Source organism: Phalacrocorax aristotelis, chromosome 8 (genome assembly GCF_949628215.1).
Source record: "Phalacrocorax aristotelis chromosome 8, bGulAri2.1, whole genome shotgun sequence".
Lineage (NCBI taxonomy): Eukaryota > Metazoa > Chordata > Aves > Suliformes > Phalacrocoracidae > Phalacrocorax > Phalacrocorax aristotelis.
The window spans coordinates 826885-846914 of NC_134283.1; the positions used below are offsets into that span (position 1 = coordinate 826885).

Below are 20030 nucleotides of genomic sequence, written 5' to 3' on the forward strand. Positions count from 1 at the left end.
ACCATTGTAAATTTGGGAACTTGAGAAGAGATGGAGAGGACACCCATAATCCTTTGCAAATGTCAAGTGGCTCTCGATATTGGTTACTTTTCAAAGGTAGCTAGGCTACAGCGTGCTGCAGTAATGAAAAAGCCCTGCCAGGCCCACTCCATAGGGCTTCAGTCAATATACATAATATTATTGGGCTTTGCAAGGATTAAAGATTGTTTCTTTTGCTTCCTTGTAATATGGTGATCTCTCGCGCTTAAAACTCCAAACGTGACTTCTCCTTCAGGGGAGGATGCTGGAGACCGTGGGACACCCCATCGCTGCTCCCTCAGGCGCGCTGCAGCCCACCCCGGCCATAGCCGGCACCCTCGGCACGGCCCGACGGCTGCCAGAGCTTCCCCGGGATGTACTCGGTCCAGCCAGCGTTACTGGTGACACAGGCATTTCATCGTTCTTCCGCACCAAGAGAGGAAGGGAAGTTGTGAATTTTTAAAACTAAAAGTTGAACAACACTGAATTACCAACAGGACCCGAGCCCGGATTGGAAACTATTGAAATACTTGGAAAAATAAGTTTTTTCTCTACAAACTACTTGAAAAACTTCATAGATCTGTGTTTTGACTGCAAGAACTCAGTGCCTCACAAGCACCCATTAAGTATGAGAAATCCTAACAACTAGCACTTATTTGCACGGCACTCCCAGGGCGACTCCGAGCTGTTGTGGCGGTTGTGCCGGAGGAGGCAGCGCGGGGTGAGGCCCCAAAGCAACGTGGCTCCGAGCGGAGTCAGAAACGAGAAGATATTCTGTGCCGCGCCACTGCAACGCAGGGCGACGCGGGCGTCCCGGCGCAGCCCGAGGCACAGCAAGGCCTTACGCTCACCTAACCCAGTGGGACTCCATGGGCACTTTCACCCTGAAATCACCCGATGGGGAACTTTCCGTTTCGGCAGAGAACAGGAAAAAAGGGGAAGAGGAACCAGAGGATATTTTAGAAGTTTTTACGCAGTATCTTAAAAACCTAAATCTCGTGAAAATTTTTAACTGAAGCCCTAATGAAAGTGCTTCTGCAGGCTCCAATCCATTAATCCTAACTAAGGCTTCCCTGCTTTGAGGGCTGATCCAAGTTCCATTGAATTGAAAGAAAAACTGTGTAGCTACACTAGTGAATAAAGCCTTTGATTTCAGGTTTATTTCAAAAAAGAAAAATGTTCTATATTAAATCAGCAATAAATAATATGGAGCATTTACAGACCAGACTACATGTTATTTCAGGTGCTGAAAATAGTTTTTCTGAGGTCGGCTGGGATAACGAGATGGGTGACTTCCCAGTCAAGCCCCACTGTTGGGGTGCGGCGCTGCCCCGACCCACCGAGACCGAGCTGTAGCCAGCTCCGACACTGCCAGTTTAGTTGGTTTTGCAGGTTTCGGATGAGCCCTGAGTTAGCTGACACTCTGCACACTTGTTTATGGAAATAAAATGACCACAAATGTCCAATTTAAGAAGGATTTTAGTAATTCTGTCGTGTCACCATAATTAAAGTAATGCTCACAAAAAACTTGCAGTTTTGCTTTATTATCGTGCAAATTCCTGTTAGAAGTTTTGGACAGAAGAACTAATAAGATATGAGGATCCAAAGCCCGAGTTCTCAAGCATTTACTTTAACTTTCCAGGACACACGTATCCAAACTGGAATAACCGAAAGGTCCCAAATGTCTCTGGCTTGCCTGATGCTCGTGGGGATGGGCACAAAGACAGCAATGACAGACCAGGTTAGCTGCCAATATCCTTTATGAGATTCCTCGAGATACCATAAACTTCCCCAACATCTTGTAAGTATTTTACAAATGTCACAAAAAATCCCACTCAGACTTCAAAGGGTCTGTAAAACTCTGCTGTAGGGCTCCAGTGCCGAAATCTGCAGGCGAAGAATCGTGAATCAGGGAAACACGTGAAATGAGGGGAGAAAGAAGAAAGAGCACCAAGGGAGAAGAACGAGACCCGTCCAGAGCCTGGAGACACGGGCATTACACTGAGAGGATGGGGGAAAGGGAATAAGGACCGAAAAGGCATCTAAGTAATGACCAGGAGATCTTTTCCCAAATAAACTCCCTTTATAGGTACCCCACTGTCACTTTCTTCTTGTGCGATCACAGAAACCTCAGGCCTGCACGGTGCCTCTTGCCTGGCAACACCAGCGCGCCCCAACCCCGCGCTGCCTGCAGGTATTACCTCTCTCGGCAAATGGTTCTTAAACGTGGGTTTAAAGGCTACAGCACAAACAGGCTAAGGACATTAAAACATGTGAATGAAAAGAAAATAAAATCAGAAGTTTCTAGTCTGATGAGGTGAATAATTAGAGGTTAAATACCTGACAGTTGTTCACGTATCACTTTGGGGATTTTGTTCTCTTTTAATGGTAATTTTAATTTGAATTTTCAGGCCAACACTTGTATCGCTTGAGAAATCTACACCATTCTTCTAGAGGTTGCCTTTAAATAACTGATGGATCTTCACCACCTAAATTCCGATTTAAAAGATTTGTCTGTAAGAAAATCCCAATCTCAATACGACGTAATGCAGCTGAAGCTCTTGAAGCCAGGCTGATGGCAATAAAGAAGCAGTGAGTTTCTATTAGCTAGAATAAGTTAACAGATCCCTAGTAATCCTTCGTATTACCACTAAACACCTGAATACAGAAGCCACATTGTAAGTGAAGATGGATTTTTAATTTCTGGAAAGCAAGATCTCAGGCACACCTTGTGCTGGGAAGGCGATGACGAGCGAGTGGTGTGGGTTAGACCTTCGCCAGTAAAAGGTTTCACATTGCAGAAGTCCATGGGATGCTGCAGAATGGTAAAGTCATTCATCACATGTATTTAAAGTTGAATTTGCCAATATTTTATGGTATTGGATTTTATTTCTATTAACATTTTATGCTGAAATTACAGAATGATTCGTGAGTACTGAATTTTTGATTGCTTTTATACTTGCTGGGACACTATTAACGTTGATTTACGTTAATAGCACTGTAAGAAGATATTAACAATGAAATTTCCAAAAGCACTTAGCATCCCATAATTGGAGTTAAATGACAAAAAAAATGAGGGGATAATAAAGTATAGAGAGAGACAGAATTTTTGACAATACTCCCTCCAAACTGTATCTTTCAGGAAGAATTCGTCCAGGACAATTTTATAAAAGAATAAAGTCACCCATCAAGGAGGAGAACCCTTTCTGCACTGACTAAGCAATGTGACGGCAAATTGAGGTGTAGGTCAAGCACCACCTCCCTCAGGCACTGGAGACAAACCGAGGGTGATCTCAAGGCAATGATCACCCACACTGGGTGGGGGCCGACAACTCCAGGTCCGTAGAGACTGAAATCCAGGCAACAGCAGTGGGAGGCTGATACAGGAATGGCACTGAACAGGATAGAAATTAGCCAAGTTTTGTCTTTTGAGGCTGAGAGAATGGAGTTTCTCAAGTGAAGGGTATAGAATGAACGCAAGACAGGTGAAGTACACAGAGACGTGGGCCAGGGAGCAGCAGTGAGGTGTGCTTGTCTCTGACCCAACGTTCTCCTTGCACGGCAGCCGTGCCACCGCTTATAGCTGGTATAGGGTGAGACACTGCGCGTGGACAGAGTTAGAGAGATCTATAGCAACCTACACCACCACCAGCTCTAGCCTAGAAAAATGACTGCACAGCAAATTGAATGAGCTGTTCCCTCAGAAAAAAAAAAATATTAAAAAGCTTTAGGTTTAAATAAGCTCTTTCCCACTTGATACTCTAGGCACGAGGGCAGCAAGAAAACCTCACAGCACCCGCCTACCTTCAACACCTTGGCCCCTTCTGACCTATCGAATGTTGGTAGTCACAGGACAGCATCATGTTCATCTGACGGAAGTCCCCAGAAAGCTCAGAAATTAGCTCTAGATGACTAAGGTACCTGCAGGAGTAGAGGCAGGATGGATGTTTTCAATTTCAGCATAAAACCTCTCTTAAAATCGAGCGGTTTCTATGCTTCGTTTCAATCACGTGCATCTCTCAGGACATTCAGTAAACTCACGCTGAAGAATAATAAAAGGGGTTGGTGACAGCTGCTATCTGCCCCAGCCGGGTTGGTTTTGCCTTCTTATGCTCGGGCCTCGCGGAAGCCTCTGCCCCCGCCCGAGGCTGCCCACATGACAGCCGGGAGGTGCTGCAGAAAGTGCCTCGCTCGACAGAGGTGCAGGAGGTGAAACTAGCCCAAACAGAGAACCCGCGTTTCACGAACACTTACGGCTTTCTTTGATCTCAACTCAGGCTAAAACAAATTTATTTTTTTTTTTAAAAACAGAATTTCCACAAACTCTACTTTGAAACCTCCTCTTTCCACTAAAAAAGCATCAAAGTGCTTTTTTTTAAAAAGTGCTGCAATGCGCTTCACTGTTTGCAACACCTGCAGTTAAATTGCTCATTTAGGCAGTCAAAGAACATATAGGGCAATGTGACAAATTGTAGGAAAACTTGGAACAAAAAAGTAAACTTGAAACAAAAGTCTTAAAATAGACAATGTAAAGAAACAAAACACGACGCTTGATTTGCTTCAAGTAGATCTGGAAGAAAAAATGCAAGAAGTGTTTGTATAGATGTGTTTTATCAGTTCTGTTTAAATGACATTTTTGCGGAGGGAAGAAGAAAGAAGATATGCCAAAACATTTTCAGCCAGTTTTACTCAAGAAAATAACTATGAAAATACTACGCTGGAAGAAGGTCGCTTTGTCATTTTACTCTGACCAGGAAGGAAAACCGTGTCAGGGTTTTGTTAAAAAGAAATTTTACCAGCATAGTTTTATGGCCCACGACAGTATGGAAGAAAGTCACCTCAGAAGTCCAGGTACACAGTAATGAATGAAAAGTCTTGGCTGTTCTTAGGAAAATAAACACATAGCAACAGCAATCTTACCAAAGTGATGACACATCGGGCATGTGATTCAAAAACGACCAAAGCCAAGGAAATCCGAGATAGGACCGAGTCCAGCTCTGTTTGAGATCTACAGCCTTACTGATCTCAGCTGCAAATTGAGATAGGAAGCCGTTGTTGCAGCTTTGTTTTTAACATAAAATAATACATAAAGAAAACCATAAATCTTAGCGTAAAGGCTTCAGCTGAATAGGAACCTGTGAGCTCAGTTGGTTATTTGGCTAATCCTCCCACCTCTTGCCAACACACGGCTTGTCTCCGCTCTGAATGTCTCTGGCTGCAGGTCACAGCCGCCGGCCCACGGAGACACCAGCCGGGGAAGGGGGTCTCTCGTCTGACCGCTAACAATAAATACATTGGTCAGTAAGTGCAAGGTTTGTTATTACACAAAAGTAAAAAGTTTTTGTTCTGAAAGATTAGACCATATTTCCTTTCAGTGGTAGAACAACTGTTTCATAGGCAGAGCGGTATCTGGCTACAGCTACCTTCGCCTACTTGAAAACAAACAAACAAAAACCCAGACCAAAACCCTTTTATCAGCAGGAACTATATTTGCTTACACAGAAGATCTGTCAGCAGACCAGAGTAAATAGATCAAATGGAGCTGACATGCTACTAAATTTAATATGCATCCTCATGTCTTTAAAATTCCTATCTACCCATGCATTTAAAAGGTAGTTCTGTGGACTCCTTAAGTAATTGTATTTCAATAACAGGCAAGAGTATAAACGCATGGAAACTTAACAAAACCACTGACTGATACATAAATGAAGAACTGATTGATGGAGAGATAAGTTGGACGAACCCTTACATTGGCATGTGATTGGAAAAACCCAACAGGTCAAACCCTGGTGTGGTGTCCCAGCTCATCAGGCTGTGACGGATCGCACCCAGAGGAACAGCTCAGCGACAGGACCAACGCGAGGTGCTTGGAGAGCCGAGCAGTAGCCGACACACAAGCGCACAGCCCGGTGCCAGTGCAATGAAGGGGCAGGTACCAGGGCGTAAAGGGGAAACACGTAGCCAGGTGCAGAGGACACGGATTGTCCCTCACCCCACCACTCTCCTGCATGTTCTCCCACACCCCGTTTCCGAATTGCTCTTTCACCGTCGCAGAAATACCGCCTCCACTGGGGCTGGCCCTACAGCCTGAGGGGACCAACAGCGGGAGTATGGCCCCGTGACAGCAGAGCTGGTACGGAGGCACCAGAAAATCACTATTTCTGGAGCAGAAGCATCAGAAAAAGGTGAATTGTACGTGGAGGAGCTTCTGGGAAGAGCAGAGAGGAGGTGGCCGTGCCCCCGGCAGCAAGCACTGATCTCTGCGGTGCCGAACCCTCCCGACGGTGCAGCACCTCGCTCGCCTCTCAAAGCTACGCCACTGGCTAGCGCCTGCAACATCTCAAGTGGAAAAATGTAATTTTATTAAGGCTCTTCTAGCTTCACTTTCAGCATCTGCACTGCAGCAGAGCATACAAAGAAAGGTTATGAAGAATTTCTCATTACGGCCACGGGCGCAGGATTCATAACATCCTCTGGCCAAACTCCATTTGCTTCTGTTAATAAAGCACACGCTCGGTCCACCTGCTGCCCCGGCCCCTCGCCACGCTGCCCACAGGTGCCCCAGCCCTGGGCCACCCAGTGCATCACCCCCTCATCCTTCACGGACAGGAAACTCCTCCTGCTTTGCCTTCTCTGAATTCTCATTTCATGGGCACCTCCGTTTGCAAACCTCCTCTTGGAGGCCCAGAGCTGTAATTAATCCATGTCACAGGAAAGATGTAGTGTCAGTAGAATTTACGACTGGCTCTGAGCTGCCGCGATGAGCAGGGGCACCTCAGCCCCTTGTGATATAAATGCCTCTGCTAATTGGATTGCGGGAGCTAATCAGAAGCTGGAGAGAGAATGAACGCGCTCAGCCTCCCCGCTGCTGGCACGGGCTGATAAAGCCGGCGGCTGCGCTTGGGGAGGAGGCATGGGAATTGCATCCCCACGTGGAGCCTCGCCCGAGACGGCTATCGCAGGGTGCCCGCATGGGCGCAGGAAGGGAGGACGGCAGTCGGCCGAGGAGGGTCTTGCTGCCCACTGCGGGCAGGCACCGCAGCGGTGCCCGCGGGGGCATGCGCATGTGGCCTGCGAGCGGTGGGAGGCTGGTGAAAAGCCTGCACGGCGCCGGCAGGCTGTGTCCAGCCAGAAGCTGTCAGAAAAGCCGTGAGCGTCCCGACTGGCAGCCCTGGGCATGGGTGTGGCGGTGGCTCCGCAACGGCCGCCTGGCTTGCCCGGTGTAGCTGACACCCCCACAGCCCCTCAGCATTCCCGAGGGTCTCCCCTGCTGACCTCAAGCATGAGAAAGGGGGCTGGATACTCAGTGACCCCAATACCATGCCTCCTGATACCTTTGGTGAATGCCTTTTCCCAGAAAGACAGAAAACCAGCGGGATGAAGGCGGAAGAAACACAACAAGGACATTCCTGCAGTGGGAGTAGGGCTGGCTACGCCAGGAGCAAGCTGGGCGAGTGTCACCTGCTAGGTGCCCCACACATGGGCTGTCGGACGGTGGGAGACGGCTCCCCAGGATGGGGTCAGGCTGCTCTTGAGATGGACCCAACCACAACCTTTAGAGCAGCTCCAAGCTCCATTATCATCCCCACCTTTTGGCCAGGGCGGACCCGCTCACGGGGGGATGGGGAGAGCCCTGGCTGGAGAGGTCTGACCTGGCCCCGCACCTCCACAAACCGGACACAGGCAGGTCCCAGTGGAGAACTTGGGGGTTTTTTTTTGCAGTCTAAGGCTCTTCCACATTCAAACGGCTTTTAGTCTTCTCCAAGCCCTTCTTATTGCCCTTTATTTTCCTCTCTGCCTCCTCTTCTTGCAAATACACGGCTTCGAAAGTAAACCCTGAAAATGATGACTAAACCCAGTAATCCTTCCTTACAGAAATACTTTTCCACCTTCTTAAATCTTTTTGGAGGCGCAAGGCAAAATAACCCTTGTATTTATGCAAATTTAAAAGTGGCGTGTGATGATGGAAACAAAACAGTGCTGGACCGCAGCCAAGGCATGGCACTGATGGGGCCTCTCAGCTGCTCGCCTCCCGATTCTTCGGGGGAAGCAGCTGTAGAGAAATGAAAATACAGAAGCCCCCGCGCACACCCGCCACCGCCCGCGCACACATTCCAGCACCCGTCACCTCGGAGGCGGCAGGACGCGGGCTCCGGCCAGGCGCTGCCTGCAGCCGCTGCCCGAAGCACCCTGTCGTCCCCCACAAGCCTCCCTGTCCCGCTGTTCCCGATTCCCCTTTCAGGAATTTACAAACATTTTCCGCAGATCAATATCTGTATTGATTATTCATTGTGAGCGAGTCGTGTGTCTTTGGTGATCCAACCTGGCAGAGTGAGCAGCCAAAGGCTGCTGCAGTTACGGGGGAAAAAAAAAAAAAGGAAAAAAAAAAATCCACAGAAGGCGAGAGGGACCCAGATCTTGCTGGGTTTGCCGCTGCCAGCAACGGAGATGGATGGAGAGGAAGGAAGGAAGAAAACGGGAACGGCATGAAAAGGAATGAAGAGATGAGGGAGCTGAGGAGAGAAAGCCAGAGCAGGAAAAACAAAGTCACCACTGGAGAACTGGTGCCGGGGCACGCCGGCAGCCTGGAGAGACTCCCAGCCTCGCGCTCGCCGCTCTGCACACATATGTGGTGGACTTATTGCTCTGGGAGCGAAAAGTGACTCACGGTTTTGGTATCTGCTACGTAAGAGCTTTGGGGGGATTCCTTGGCTGTCTGACAGAAAGGGAAGAAAGCAGCAGCAGTGAGGTAAAACGCGATCCCTTCCTCCTGCCTTCCTGGGAATACGCGTCGCCCGGGCTGGCTGAGGCAGCTCGCTGCTCGCTTATGATATGCAAAAGGAGAATAATTAAAAGCGCCAGCATCACTTGCAAAGTGAGTAAACACAAAGCCTTTCAAAACATGCTCTTCAGCTAATGAGAAGCTGTAATTTCTTATACTTAAAGGCAAAAAAGACACTGATGAGACTCAGTGGAGTGTGTGTGCATGTGCGCCTGCGTGTGTGTGCATGTGTTTGTAGATATGAGAGAATCAGTTAATTGTTGATGATGTTTAGAGAAGGGATTATGAGAAAAGACACTGAAATGATGACAGGGAACATCTTGGACCAGAGCCAAAGAAATAAAATAATCAAGGACAATCAAGCCTGCAGCTCCGGAGAAAGCGCCGACTGTTCTGCCGGGGACTTGGAAGGAATTTCCCCGCGCTGCCGAGCTGCAGCTGGAATACGTGCTTGGCACCAGGAGGGAGAACTGCAAGGAGCAGTTTGCTTGGAGCATGAAACAACAGAAGAGAGAACTATGGAGCTGTGCTATAATTCAGAGGTTAAGCAGCTTTGTCTGCCTATGTGTCAGATGGAGACTTGTTTTTGCCCACATCTGACCTGCTCTCTGAAAATGCAACTTCTGAAAGACTCTGAATGCAAGCAGAAGCCGATGATTCTCCAAATGCCTCTCCAGAACTGCTGTGACATTATGAAAACAAAGGAAAGGGAGCTTGAGGAATTAAGTTCTCCTGTGGCTGCAGGACCTGAGGGACCTGACCATGGGAACTGGCTCTGGAATCGATTCCTTCCTTAATTCTGGAAATGGGAACTCCCTTACTCCGGGCGGGGGGTTGCAGCTCGCTGCCTCCAAGCACACAGAAAAGGTGACAGCTGTCGGGAATACCAGGAGGGAGCCTTCCTTCCCACCTGGGCATCTGACTGCTGTCCTGAACGAATGGATTTTAATAAATGTTGGCTCTCTCCTGGGCTGAGGTTGGGTGGGGAGAGAGGATAGAGGGAAATTTAAGCCATCTTGTGACTGCTATGTTGTAAGCGCGCTACAAAAATGCCATCTCTTTGTTTTGGATGTTAAACTCCGTCTTACTTCATTGTTGCTGAATTTTGGCACGTTACAGTCTGGGCTTCTCCAGCAGCAGAAACACATGGTCTGTTAAAGTGGGAATCTTTGGGGACGCGGAGGCAGAGGAACGAGCCAATCATACATGGCTTTTCCACATTTCATGTTTTTCAGCATTTGCAGAAAGCTTTCCGGATGGTATGTATGTGTGCGTGCACCAGGGAGGGCGGGAGGGGGAGAGGGGGTGCGCCAGAGGGGGAGCGAGCGCATGGCAGGAGCAGGCACGATGTCGGGGTATGCCTGCGGCGGGTGCAGCGCGCGGTCCGTGCTGCCAGGCAGACACCCCTTCCCCTGCGCCGGGGCTCTGCTGAGCCTGCTCAGACCTGAGCTGAATGTTAAACGCAGAGGACTAGATTAGCATACTAACCAAGTCGTGTCAACCCCCGGCAATCAGCAAATGGCCATCTCCTCGCTACAGCCGGTGCGGCAGAGCCTGCCAGACGCTAAACCGTGTCCTTTGTCAGACCGCTTTTCATGTTTGTGTTTAGCTTTTGTTTTCCAATCAGACCCTAGAAATTCATTAACAAGAATGAAAGGCCGAGATGCAAAAACCTATAATGAAAACAAATGATCTATTTAAACGGTGCTCAGGCTGAAAGGAGGGGTCTCACGGCGCTGGGACCAGAAGAGAAGGAAACCCTGCAGCCTGGAAAATGCCGGGACACATGCGTGTCCTTTCCCATGCCAAGGCTCCAAGGAGACCGTTGCTACAAAGCCAGCGGTCTGTGTAAGGATGTCGTACCGTTGTCTTCACCGAGCCTCAAAGAAATGCCAGCAACTGGCCAGAAAGAGAAGTCTTCATTGTTTCTGCTCTGGCTGCTGCTAATACCGTAATTACTGCTACTGCTGCTAGGAGGGCTTTGATTAGGAAAGACGTTTCGGTGCCTGTAAACATAAACTTTTAAAATCATTTGAATAGCATCGTTCCTCCTGTTCTGAAATGGCACAGTGGTCCCGCGGAGCAGCGGGGGCAGCCCTTGGCGGAGGGCGCGCTTCGGTGTGTGCTGCAGGTGACGCCGGGGACGAGGCGCTGCCTCCGCGCCCAGCCAGCAGCAGGGATGCTGGACCGGGTGCAGCAGGCAGCTGTTCGGATGTCTTCATCGCCTGTGTCATTTCTTACACAAATTATTTCACAAATGTTCATGTCCCCTAAACTGTCCTATGGTTGTGGAGAATAAAAGGATTTAACCCAAGCGCGGCCTTTTAATCAGGATCTATCAAATAAGGGAAAATTTGAAATAATCTGTGTTGTATGATTTTTGTTTTTAATTGGTATGTGGACACTTGAAATACCAGAGAGGCATAGCTTACGTATTTATCAACGGGATTTTAATGCAAATACGGACGTGGAGAGGAGGAGCATGTGATCAGCCCCAAAGCTCCCTGTGCGAGGCTGGGGGGTCTTGCAGCAGGGACAAGCCCACCTGCACAGCCCGGGACGCCCTGCCTGCTGCTCGCATCTAGGCACAGGAGCCTGAATGCTGCACCCCTGAAAAGGTGCCGCTGTCACGGGAGCTTTCCGAGCTCTGAGAGTCTGAGTAATTTACACTTCGGGGAAGCAGGAATGCTAGCAGGGAAAAAGGAAAACGTGTCCGGCCCCCTTTGCCGTTTGCCCTCTGCTCTTCCTGCAGGCTGGGTGATAGGGGCAAAGGCTCCTCGGCTCTGTGCCTGTCTAGGGAGCTATCTCCACTAATTCCAGCTGATTTACACCAGCTAAGAACCTACAGCTTAAATATTTTAAAGACAGACAAAGATTTTATCTGTTGAAGAAACAGGAACTCTTTCATGCATTTCAACACCTGCCATATGTCCATATCTGCCAGTAAGGAAAACATCCACTGAATCAGCTACTGTTTAAGGAAACCTCTCAAACGTACACGTGGTAAGGACATGCTGGATAATCTTACTCAGTATAGTTTAATCTACCTCCACAATCAGATAAACAAACTTAAACCATTCAGAATCTTCCATTCAGAACCTTCAAAATTTATCCTAGACTACAACCAGCCCTTATCATCAAACTTTTAATTGTGAACACTGCAAATAGTGGTGCAATATTTGGTGCTTGCTGGGGATTCCTACCGACCGCTGCTGGCCTACTTGTCATGTAGGACCAGAGAGTTTTGCAGCCGCTGAAATAAAACCATATTTTTACAGTAGCTCCTGAAAGAGCCTTGTGCCAGTCAAAAAGAAAAAAAAAAAAAAAAGGTATTTTGGGAAATCACAGGAGAACTGTCAATCACATACGCCAGCATATCACCCGGGTGATGAGCTACAAATACTTCCCCACTCTTTTTTCAGTATTGAAATAAAATAGATGAAAGTTACTAAAAATATGCTATATTCTTATGCCAGAAGATCAAGACGTAGTTTAATTGAAAAACAACCTGGAAAAAGATTAGAAAATAGAAAGGATGTGTTGGGTGGGGGGGAATCTCTTTCTCGGGATGTTCATCAGTAATTAGGGATGCTTCTTACCCACTCCATGAACAGAACAACCTGCCCACCCCAGAAACAACCAAGGCTTTCCCAGCCTTTTCATGGCTCTCAGTGAACCTGCAAGTCAGAGCATGTGCTCCCCTGCCTGACTGCAAAATAAACCTGCCTCCCTCAAGGAGAAAGCTGCTGTGCAAATGTTATTTGCCCTGTGATGTGGAAGCATGAATTCCTCTGGATGTAGCAGTTCCCGCGGCCACAAGCCAAGGCAGCCCGGCAGAGGCGAACCAGCTGCCAGCCGCCCCGTCCTCCCGCCGGCCGGGGGGCCGCTGTGCGCCCCGCGACATGGCCCTGGTGTGGCCGCAGCGAGTGCTGTAGGTGCTGCAGGGCTGATGGAGAGTGCAGGGTCTGACAGGAACTTCAGCGGCATAACGTAGTGCCCTGGTAAACAAAAATATCCCTATCAAGTTTCCCTCTGCGCGGGAATCATTGAAGTTGGGCCTGTTACTCCTTGCTTGTTCTAGCGGAAGGGGTTAAAAAGAAATCCCAGTGACATGAAAGGACAGGACTCGCCAGCCTCAGAAAATGAGAGTTCTGAGTGTTACCAACAAATGCACTTTGTATTCTGAAATACAGCATTGGTCCTACTTTCTCCACGCTACCTGAAGAGCAGTTAGCCAATAAACAGGTAATTATAATAATATGTTATAATAAAATCTATGACAATTATAGCAGCAATATGAACAATGGCATTTTCCTCACCATGGTAGGTTGAAATCAAAGCCTTCACTTCAATAACCAGGTCTATTTTAGATCCAAAGGAAAACCAAGGCTTGGAAAACCAAGGCAGAAAGTTCCTCTTCACAAGGGAAGGACATGGAGCTGGGTTCTACTGACACCGCTTGGTCTTCCCGGAACCAGAATTGCTGATTTTCCTTCCTGCAGCCAGTGAAGGATCTGGGTCTCTTCTGGAGGCAAGTGAGCCTCACAGTATCTTGCCCTTCGGTAAAATAAAACTGTACCTGCTTGTATCAGCTGTATGATTTTTAAAAGTTAAAATTCTGCTAAACCAAAGCCAGTTTTCACATGGACGTTTAGAAGTAGTATTTTCCTCTTAAGCCTTTCTCCTTGCCAAACTTTAGTCTAACTGTTCAGTGCTTAGCTAGCTCAGAAATATTTCTTAGTAACAGAAATTTGTATTACCGTGTTGTTATCCTGAAATTCAGCACAGCTTTCCTTAAACTGAAAACTCATCTCAGGAAGAAAATCACAGCTAGAAAATTAAAGTTTCTAACAATTAAGAGAAAGCTAAAGAACAGCGACACAGTGAAAATGGATGCGTACCTTGGATTCTAGCAACTATACAATTTCTACACATTTGTCATACAAATAAATTAAATACAATAATATTGTGATTATCAGTAAAAACATGGGCACAGCTACCTGCTTGCTTACTGCTGTCAGTGCGAACTATGAACTAAACAGGCTTCTATCTCGTTTCCCTTGCAGCGAAGCATTTCCCCACTGACCCGTACAGCTTGCTTTTCGCCCTGGTATTGTCTCTTCAGGAGAACTAACCCTGCAGTTAATTAATGGAGATGCTCAAGCCAACCACCCACAGGGTTATCAAGTACATTCACTGGCCATCTCTGTTCCACCTCACCCCTATACCAGGCTTGGTTTTGGGTTGTTTCACTGTCCCACAGTCCGATCTTCCCACGCTATGGCCAACCTGACGAAGCTGGGAGGTCGGGGCATTCCCTCAGCGTATTGCTACCTTTTCTGCCACGGTCATTAATGAAAACAGCAAACAGATTGGTCCCAAAACAGATTCCATTTGTAGCTGTTGGATGTTTTAAAAGAATATTTACAATTTACAATACGACAGAATTAGCCAAGCCGTAACAGCATAAGAAAGGCACAATCAACCACACATGTTACCGCTCCAAAATGTCTCAAAAAGCCTCCATTTCAGCCCCCTTTATCGCTCCTTCTCTTCCACCTCTCTTACCTTCTGCCTGCTTTTCTGTTCTTTCTCTGTTCCATCCATCTCTCCCTCTCCTTCTCAGGTCAAAGTCAAGAATGTCAGTTCAAGCTCAGGGAAGGTGGGATTTCAGTGTTAATATTCCTCACCCAAATCTCTGGATTCAGTTTACACCAGTCGAAGAACAGCACGCACCCTCCACACAAAAGATATGAAGGCCTGAAAAGTTTCCTGACTCAATGGGAAAAAGTAGAATCTTTACTCAGGATCCTCTGAAATATTAAGAGCGCAAACAGAATGAATGTCTTTGTCCATCACAGAATTTCCCAAGGTTTCCATTTAATTTATAAGGTTGATGATTCTCAAGAAATTGAAGTGTGCACTTACGTTGTAAACAAAATACTTCAGATAAAAACGTATGAAGAAAGCAAGAGAGAAAGCTTCCTTAAAGGATAAAAAGACCCCAAGAAGTAAATATAGGAAAAATCCAGCTCCAAACTTACACTTCTCAGTTTTTAATCTAGATAGAGGATACTGATGAGTATTTTTTTGAAGCCTACCATTAATCTTTCTATTGTTATCGATATTACACAAGGTTAGTTTGATACGACAGAGTACCCCAGATATTATAAATGACTTTATAATGACTCAAGATATACAGATATAGTAAAACTAGGTACTTCACAGTGACTCAGTGAATTCTAGTTACAGAAAAAATAATTCTGAATGAAATTACTACATTTAGACCATAGGTACCTCTTCAGTGCCAAATCTAATGCTGGGGAGAGTAGTAGGAAGAGAAGGGATGTTTCTCCTGTGTTCTGGAAGGTGTTTTTTCTGCCAGCACATCATTTACCATAGTTTTGGGAAACAGAATATCTAAGAATTGAAACAGACCATCGAATATGATTTACTTCCAACAATTCACATGCAAAACGAAACGGGTCAGGAGTCTCGTTATTTTCTCGTCTTCCCTTACGCCTGTTTGACTAGGGCAGATATTCAAGGGACAGTTTTCCTGCTAAGAAGATTAAGCCAAGGACACTAATCATTTGGCCTGTTCTTTAATGACAGAAGCTAATAGTTAGGGCCAACGCAGACAACAGAGCCCTGACAGCTCCTCCCCAGCCCACACAGACCTGTAACCTGACATGGTACCAGCTTGAAGACATCTGGGGGGGGAGGGGGAAAAAAAAAAAAATCTATGGATGGTCTTGTTCAAAAAACACGTTTCACTTCATCTTACTGCACTGAGAATGAGATGAGCCACATACTGACCAGCAAGTCGGGTGCTAAGAAATACTTCATGCAGATGGCGTTTATAAAAGAACCATAGAGCCGTTAGAAGAGTGAGCACACACTGCTGCTCACCAGAACCGCAGAGGACAAATGATAGAGACCTCCAAAATCGCTGCCTGAGAACAGCACAGTTGTATTACATGTAATCACATCTCTTTTAATCCATGTTATTTACATTACACATCCCAGGAGGGCTACCAACACAAAAATCACTTCTACGAGGCTTAAGAAAATTAGGTCACGGAAGATCTCCCTACCTCAGTATGGAAATGTGGAGGTAATGTCGCAAGACCCAGCGCCAACGAGTGGAGTAGGGGAGCTGGTTCCTATTCAGACTGGGAAAAGTTGGTACAAACGCTCCAGATCAACGCCTGCAAACGAAAGAATATGAAGCATATAAGGAATCCTGAAGAATTTGGAAAAATGCACCAAAAGAACCACAAGTTTGTTTACAGCATGGCATTGTTAATATTTTTTATCTGTGTTCAGCTCCAATTCAGTCAGCAGTCCCAACCATTCTGCCTCTCCTGCGGCTGGAAGCTGACCTGTAGCATCTTTATACAACAGGTACGTGCTGCGTTCCAGACAGCTGTGCTTTCCACCTTCCTGGCTTAATATAGAGAAGACTGTATCACCTACATTTAGGTGGCCTTGCCAATGGGAAACCTACAAGTTCATCTGTACCATGGACTCTGACGCGTCCATCAGCAGAGACAGAAGCGCTGGGGTCTTACTTTTCTGTTTTAACCACCGCAGCTCCGTGCTGCTGCTCACGTAGCAGGCAGGGAGCGGATGCGTAAGGAAGGAGAACAAACACAATGAGGAGTTGGGAGAAACAGTTGGATTCATGAGACGCCTTCTGCTTCCCAGTGAAAAGCGTCACCCTGAGCACACAGCCCGGCACCCAGGTGGATGCCTGGCACGGGAGGAGTGATGCCGCTGCTGTCAGGGGTTCTCCGCGATAGGAACTCTGCCACTCCAACGGTGGTTCTTGTTGCTGTCCCACCTCTGCAGCTGTCATGAATTTATGAATAGGAATTACAGAAGCCTAGTGAAATACTGTTTGCCTCTCCCCAGTCTGTTACTCCTCTGTCTACCTGCTTCTACACTTGAAAGCATTTTACCATTTTCTTTCCTGTTAAGAGTCCTATTTGACCACTTGAATGTCAGCCTCGGCCTTGGATGGCATCTGACGGGGAGAAGCAGCACGCAGAACTCTAGGTTGGCCTTGAGAGAGAAACCCTGGCCGGCTGGTGGTTGTGTCGCTACGGGGTCCCGCTGCGGCTGGGACTGCAGCCTGCCGGTCTGCAAAGCCCAGGCACGAGCCGCGCGTGATGGTAACCGTGCCTGCTCCTCACCCTGACTTACAGAGCTTTACCCCGCAGGTGAGTGGTGCACGACGACACGACTGCGGGACACGAACGCGTCTGAGATACAGCAGGTGAAAGGCGAAAACGGCACTGACTGAAAGCTTGGTTTAAACACAAACAACAGAAAAAGGAAGCTATCTGAAATAAAAAAAAAAAGATACTTCCAGAAAAATGGAAGTTGTTTCCAAACAATGAGAATAGAAAAGGACATAAATCTAGCAAGCTGAATGCAAAACCATGATAAGATAAGCCAAAACAGGTCCCGAAGAACAATCGTTAGAGTTACGAGAGCTAATAAAAACTTCTTAAACACAAAAGCAGGAAACCTGTCAGTCACCTAGTGCAGCTGATGGATGATCAAGGCGTAAAGGGAGGAATTAAGAAAGATAAGGACCCAGCAGCAAAATTAAATTAATTCTTTGCACTGCTGTTCACTATGGCGGAGGTCAGGAAGGTTCATATGCCAGAGCAACAAATCACCAGAGGCAGACAGTACTCCCTCAACAGTTTTAAAAGAGCTCAAATATGAAATTGCTGAACTTTCTTTCTTCCTTTGTATCACAGGATCGGAAGGTGACAAATCTTTAAAACAGGCTTTAGGAGCAATCGTGGGAATCACAGACTAGAAAGTCAGATTTCCAGAAGAAGCAAAATGGTAGAAAACTGTCGGACTGACCTGAATTAGCAGAGATGAGTAAACACGGCGTCTTGGGGATGAGTCTCAAAGCCAAGAGAAGAATTTATACATATAGATCTGAGTTGTCTGACGGAGGAAACAGCCCCGCTAATACAGGAGATTTGGACTGATATAGTGGAATCAGATTTTCTAAAAGCTTTTCTAGAACATCCCTCACTAAAGGTTCTTAAGAAAACTAAACTGTCATGGAGTAAGGAGGATTAATCTTCCTGTGAATTCCCGATAAAAAGATAGGGAAAAAAAGGGTACAAACACAATGTTCGCAAGGGAGGGGAGCAGAAATTCTGCACTTCTTCAGCATACTCATAAATAACCTGGAAAGAGGAGATAGTGAAGTGACAGGCAGATAATGAAGTTAACACATAGAGTTTTTCAGGAAAGTCAAGTTTAAAACTAACCGAGAAGAGTTCCTGAGAAACCTCATGGAGTTCAGTGACTGGGAGATAAAATGCAGGGCACGTCCCTGGCTGAAGAGGACCCTGGTTTTAACCAGGCATTTTACACCTGCCTTTTTTAAAGGCACATATTTGCTTGCTTTAGTAAATGGGTTGGCTTGAAGAATGAGTTGATACTGGTGCCATTTGGACTAGTGGGAGAGGAAAGGGTAAGTCCTAAGTCTGCTTTTTTTCTTTTTTTGCACATCGACTATCACCCCCCAACCTTGGGGAATCCTGAGAGGAAGAGCAGAGGAACAGAAAGCTAAAGCTTCTCATTTTGGCCATTTTGGTCAAAGGCCATAATAGGAGTAATTACTCAGACTTTGGGAGATATTTTGAGAATAGAGTCCCTCAAGTCTTCACAGCGGTGCTGGAGATGAGACAACCTTCCTTCTGCTGCTACCAGGTTAGTTACAGGAGAATACGTGACTCTGTCCTCTGACAGAAGATTAGATGAAAGAAGAAAGCTCTGCCACGGCTGGGAGAATTCCCCCCAGTTTTGGGATAACAGGGAGCAAACACCTCCCACCTTGGGGAATCATCCTCCAAATCCGACTGCGAAGTGGAGGAAACCCCCTTCGCCGCCTGGGCCGGACTCGGGCGGAAAAGGGCGGCTGAGGTTGCTCTGCCCGGCTCGCTGCCCTGCTGCCGGTGCCCCCCCGGCGGGCAGAGGCCGTGGCCCCCGGCCCTGCGGCGCAGGGCGAGGGGCAGGTAGAGGCTGCGCCTCCTCCAGCGCCGAGGCTGGGAGGGGGTCTGCGTGCAGCCGAACTGCTGGGCCCCGCTCGCCTCCCGCAGCAGTGGCTTTGACGCCGCCGCAAAATGATCTTTTTCCAGAAAGGGGGCTTGGTGGCAATGCGGCTGGCCCCTCTGCCTGTCCTCGTCCATTCCCCTCCTGGCGCTCGGGGCTGACACGGGAATCCCTTTTGCCTGGCTGCGACCGACGGGGAGCTTTCTCCCGCAGCAGCTGCCGTGATTTTACAGCAGCTGAGTTACTGTATGGCAAATAAAGAGCATCTGACAATGCCTACGCTAATTTAGACTGGAGACCTCCTCGCCAGCACGGAAACAAAGCCCGTGGCGAAGAGCCGGGGCGAGGGGGAGCGCGGGCGGTTGCCCAGACGCCTGCCCACCGAGGGCAGCAATGCGGGCAGCACCCTTCCCCGCCTTTGTGCGGGGCTGTCGGGCAGCGCTGCGGGGCACCGCTCTGAAAGGCGTGCGCGCTTGTTTTGTCCTGCTGCGTGCCCACATACTGAGGCCGGTTGTTTCCGTCTGATCACAATTAGCACCATGCTAAATTCCTCGTGCCCTGCACTAATTCAGGAGGATGGGCATGTCACACCCTGCCAAGAATTACAGCCGGCTGCCGCTGAGACAGGGGCATGCCTACCCTTTCAGTAAGCTTTTGTTTCAAAAAGGAGGGCTCAAGGACTCTCCTTTTTTGTCAGAAATTCCCGCAGAGGCACCGGAGGGTGCAGAGGCCACGCGGTTTGGCCTAAAGCACGGGTGCGAGCGTGTGAATGCTCAGCAAGGGATTGGCGCCGCACTGCCTGCTCCGTCACGGCTAGCTGGCAAATCTAGAAAAATCCACTGCCTCCGAGACGCTGAAAACGCAGAGCTGCGTCAGTGCTGCAGAGCAGGAGGGGAGTGGGGGGCGCATCCCCTCCCGCCCCACGCTGCAAACGAGCCAGGACAAGGCGCGCAACTGAACGCTGCACCCGCTGTCCCACCCCGCTCCGTGTCTCTGGGCGCTATGACCAAAGCCGATATTCTCTGGGCAGGGCTATGCCCAGGCGGCACTTGTCTGACCACATGCAATGTCGTTCTGAAAACCTGAGATGAAAACGGAGAAAAATATATCTGCTTCCATGAACACCCTGTGTCTGATG

General features: G+C 47.9%; 1 protein-coding gene across 1 annotated transcript in view; it reads right to left on the reverse strand.

Annotated features, from left to right (window-relative positions):
• Positions 1-20030, reverse strand: part of ZFHX3 (zinc finger homeobox 3) — a 678088-nt gene that overhangs the window by 253479 nt on the left and 404579 nt on the right. Inside the window, exon 3 of the mRNA XM_075101073.1 lies at positions 15898-16011. The gene's annotated coding sequence lies outside the window, so the exon portion shown is untranslated. The remainder of the gene's footprint in view (positions 1-15897; positions 16012-20030) is intronic.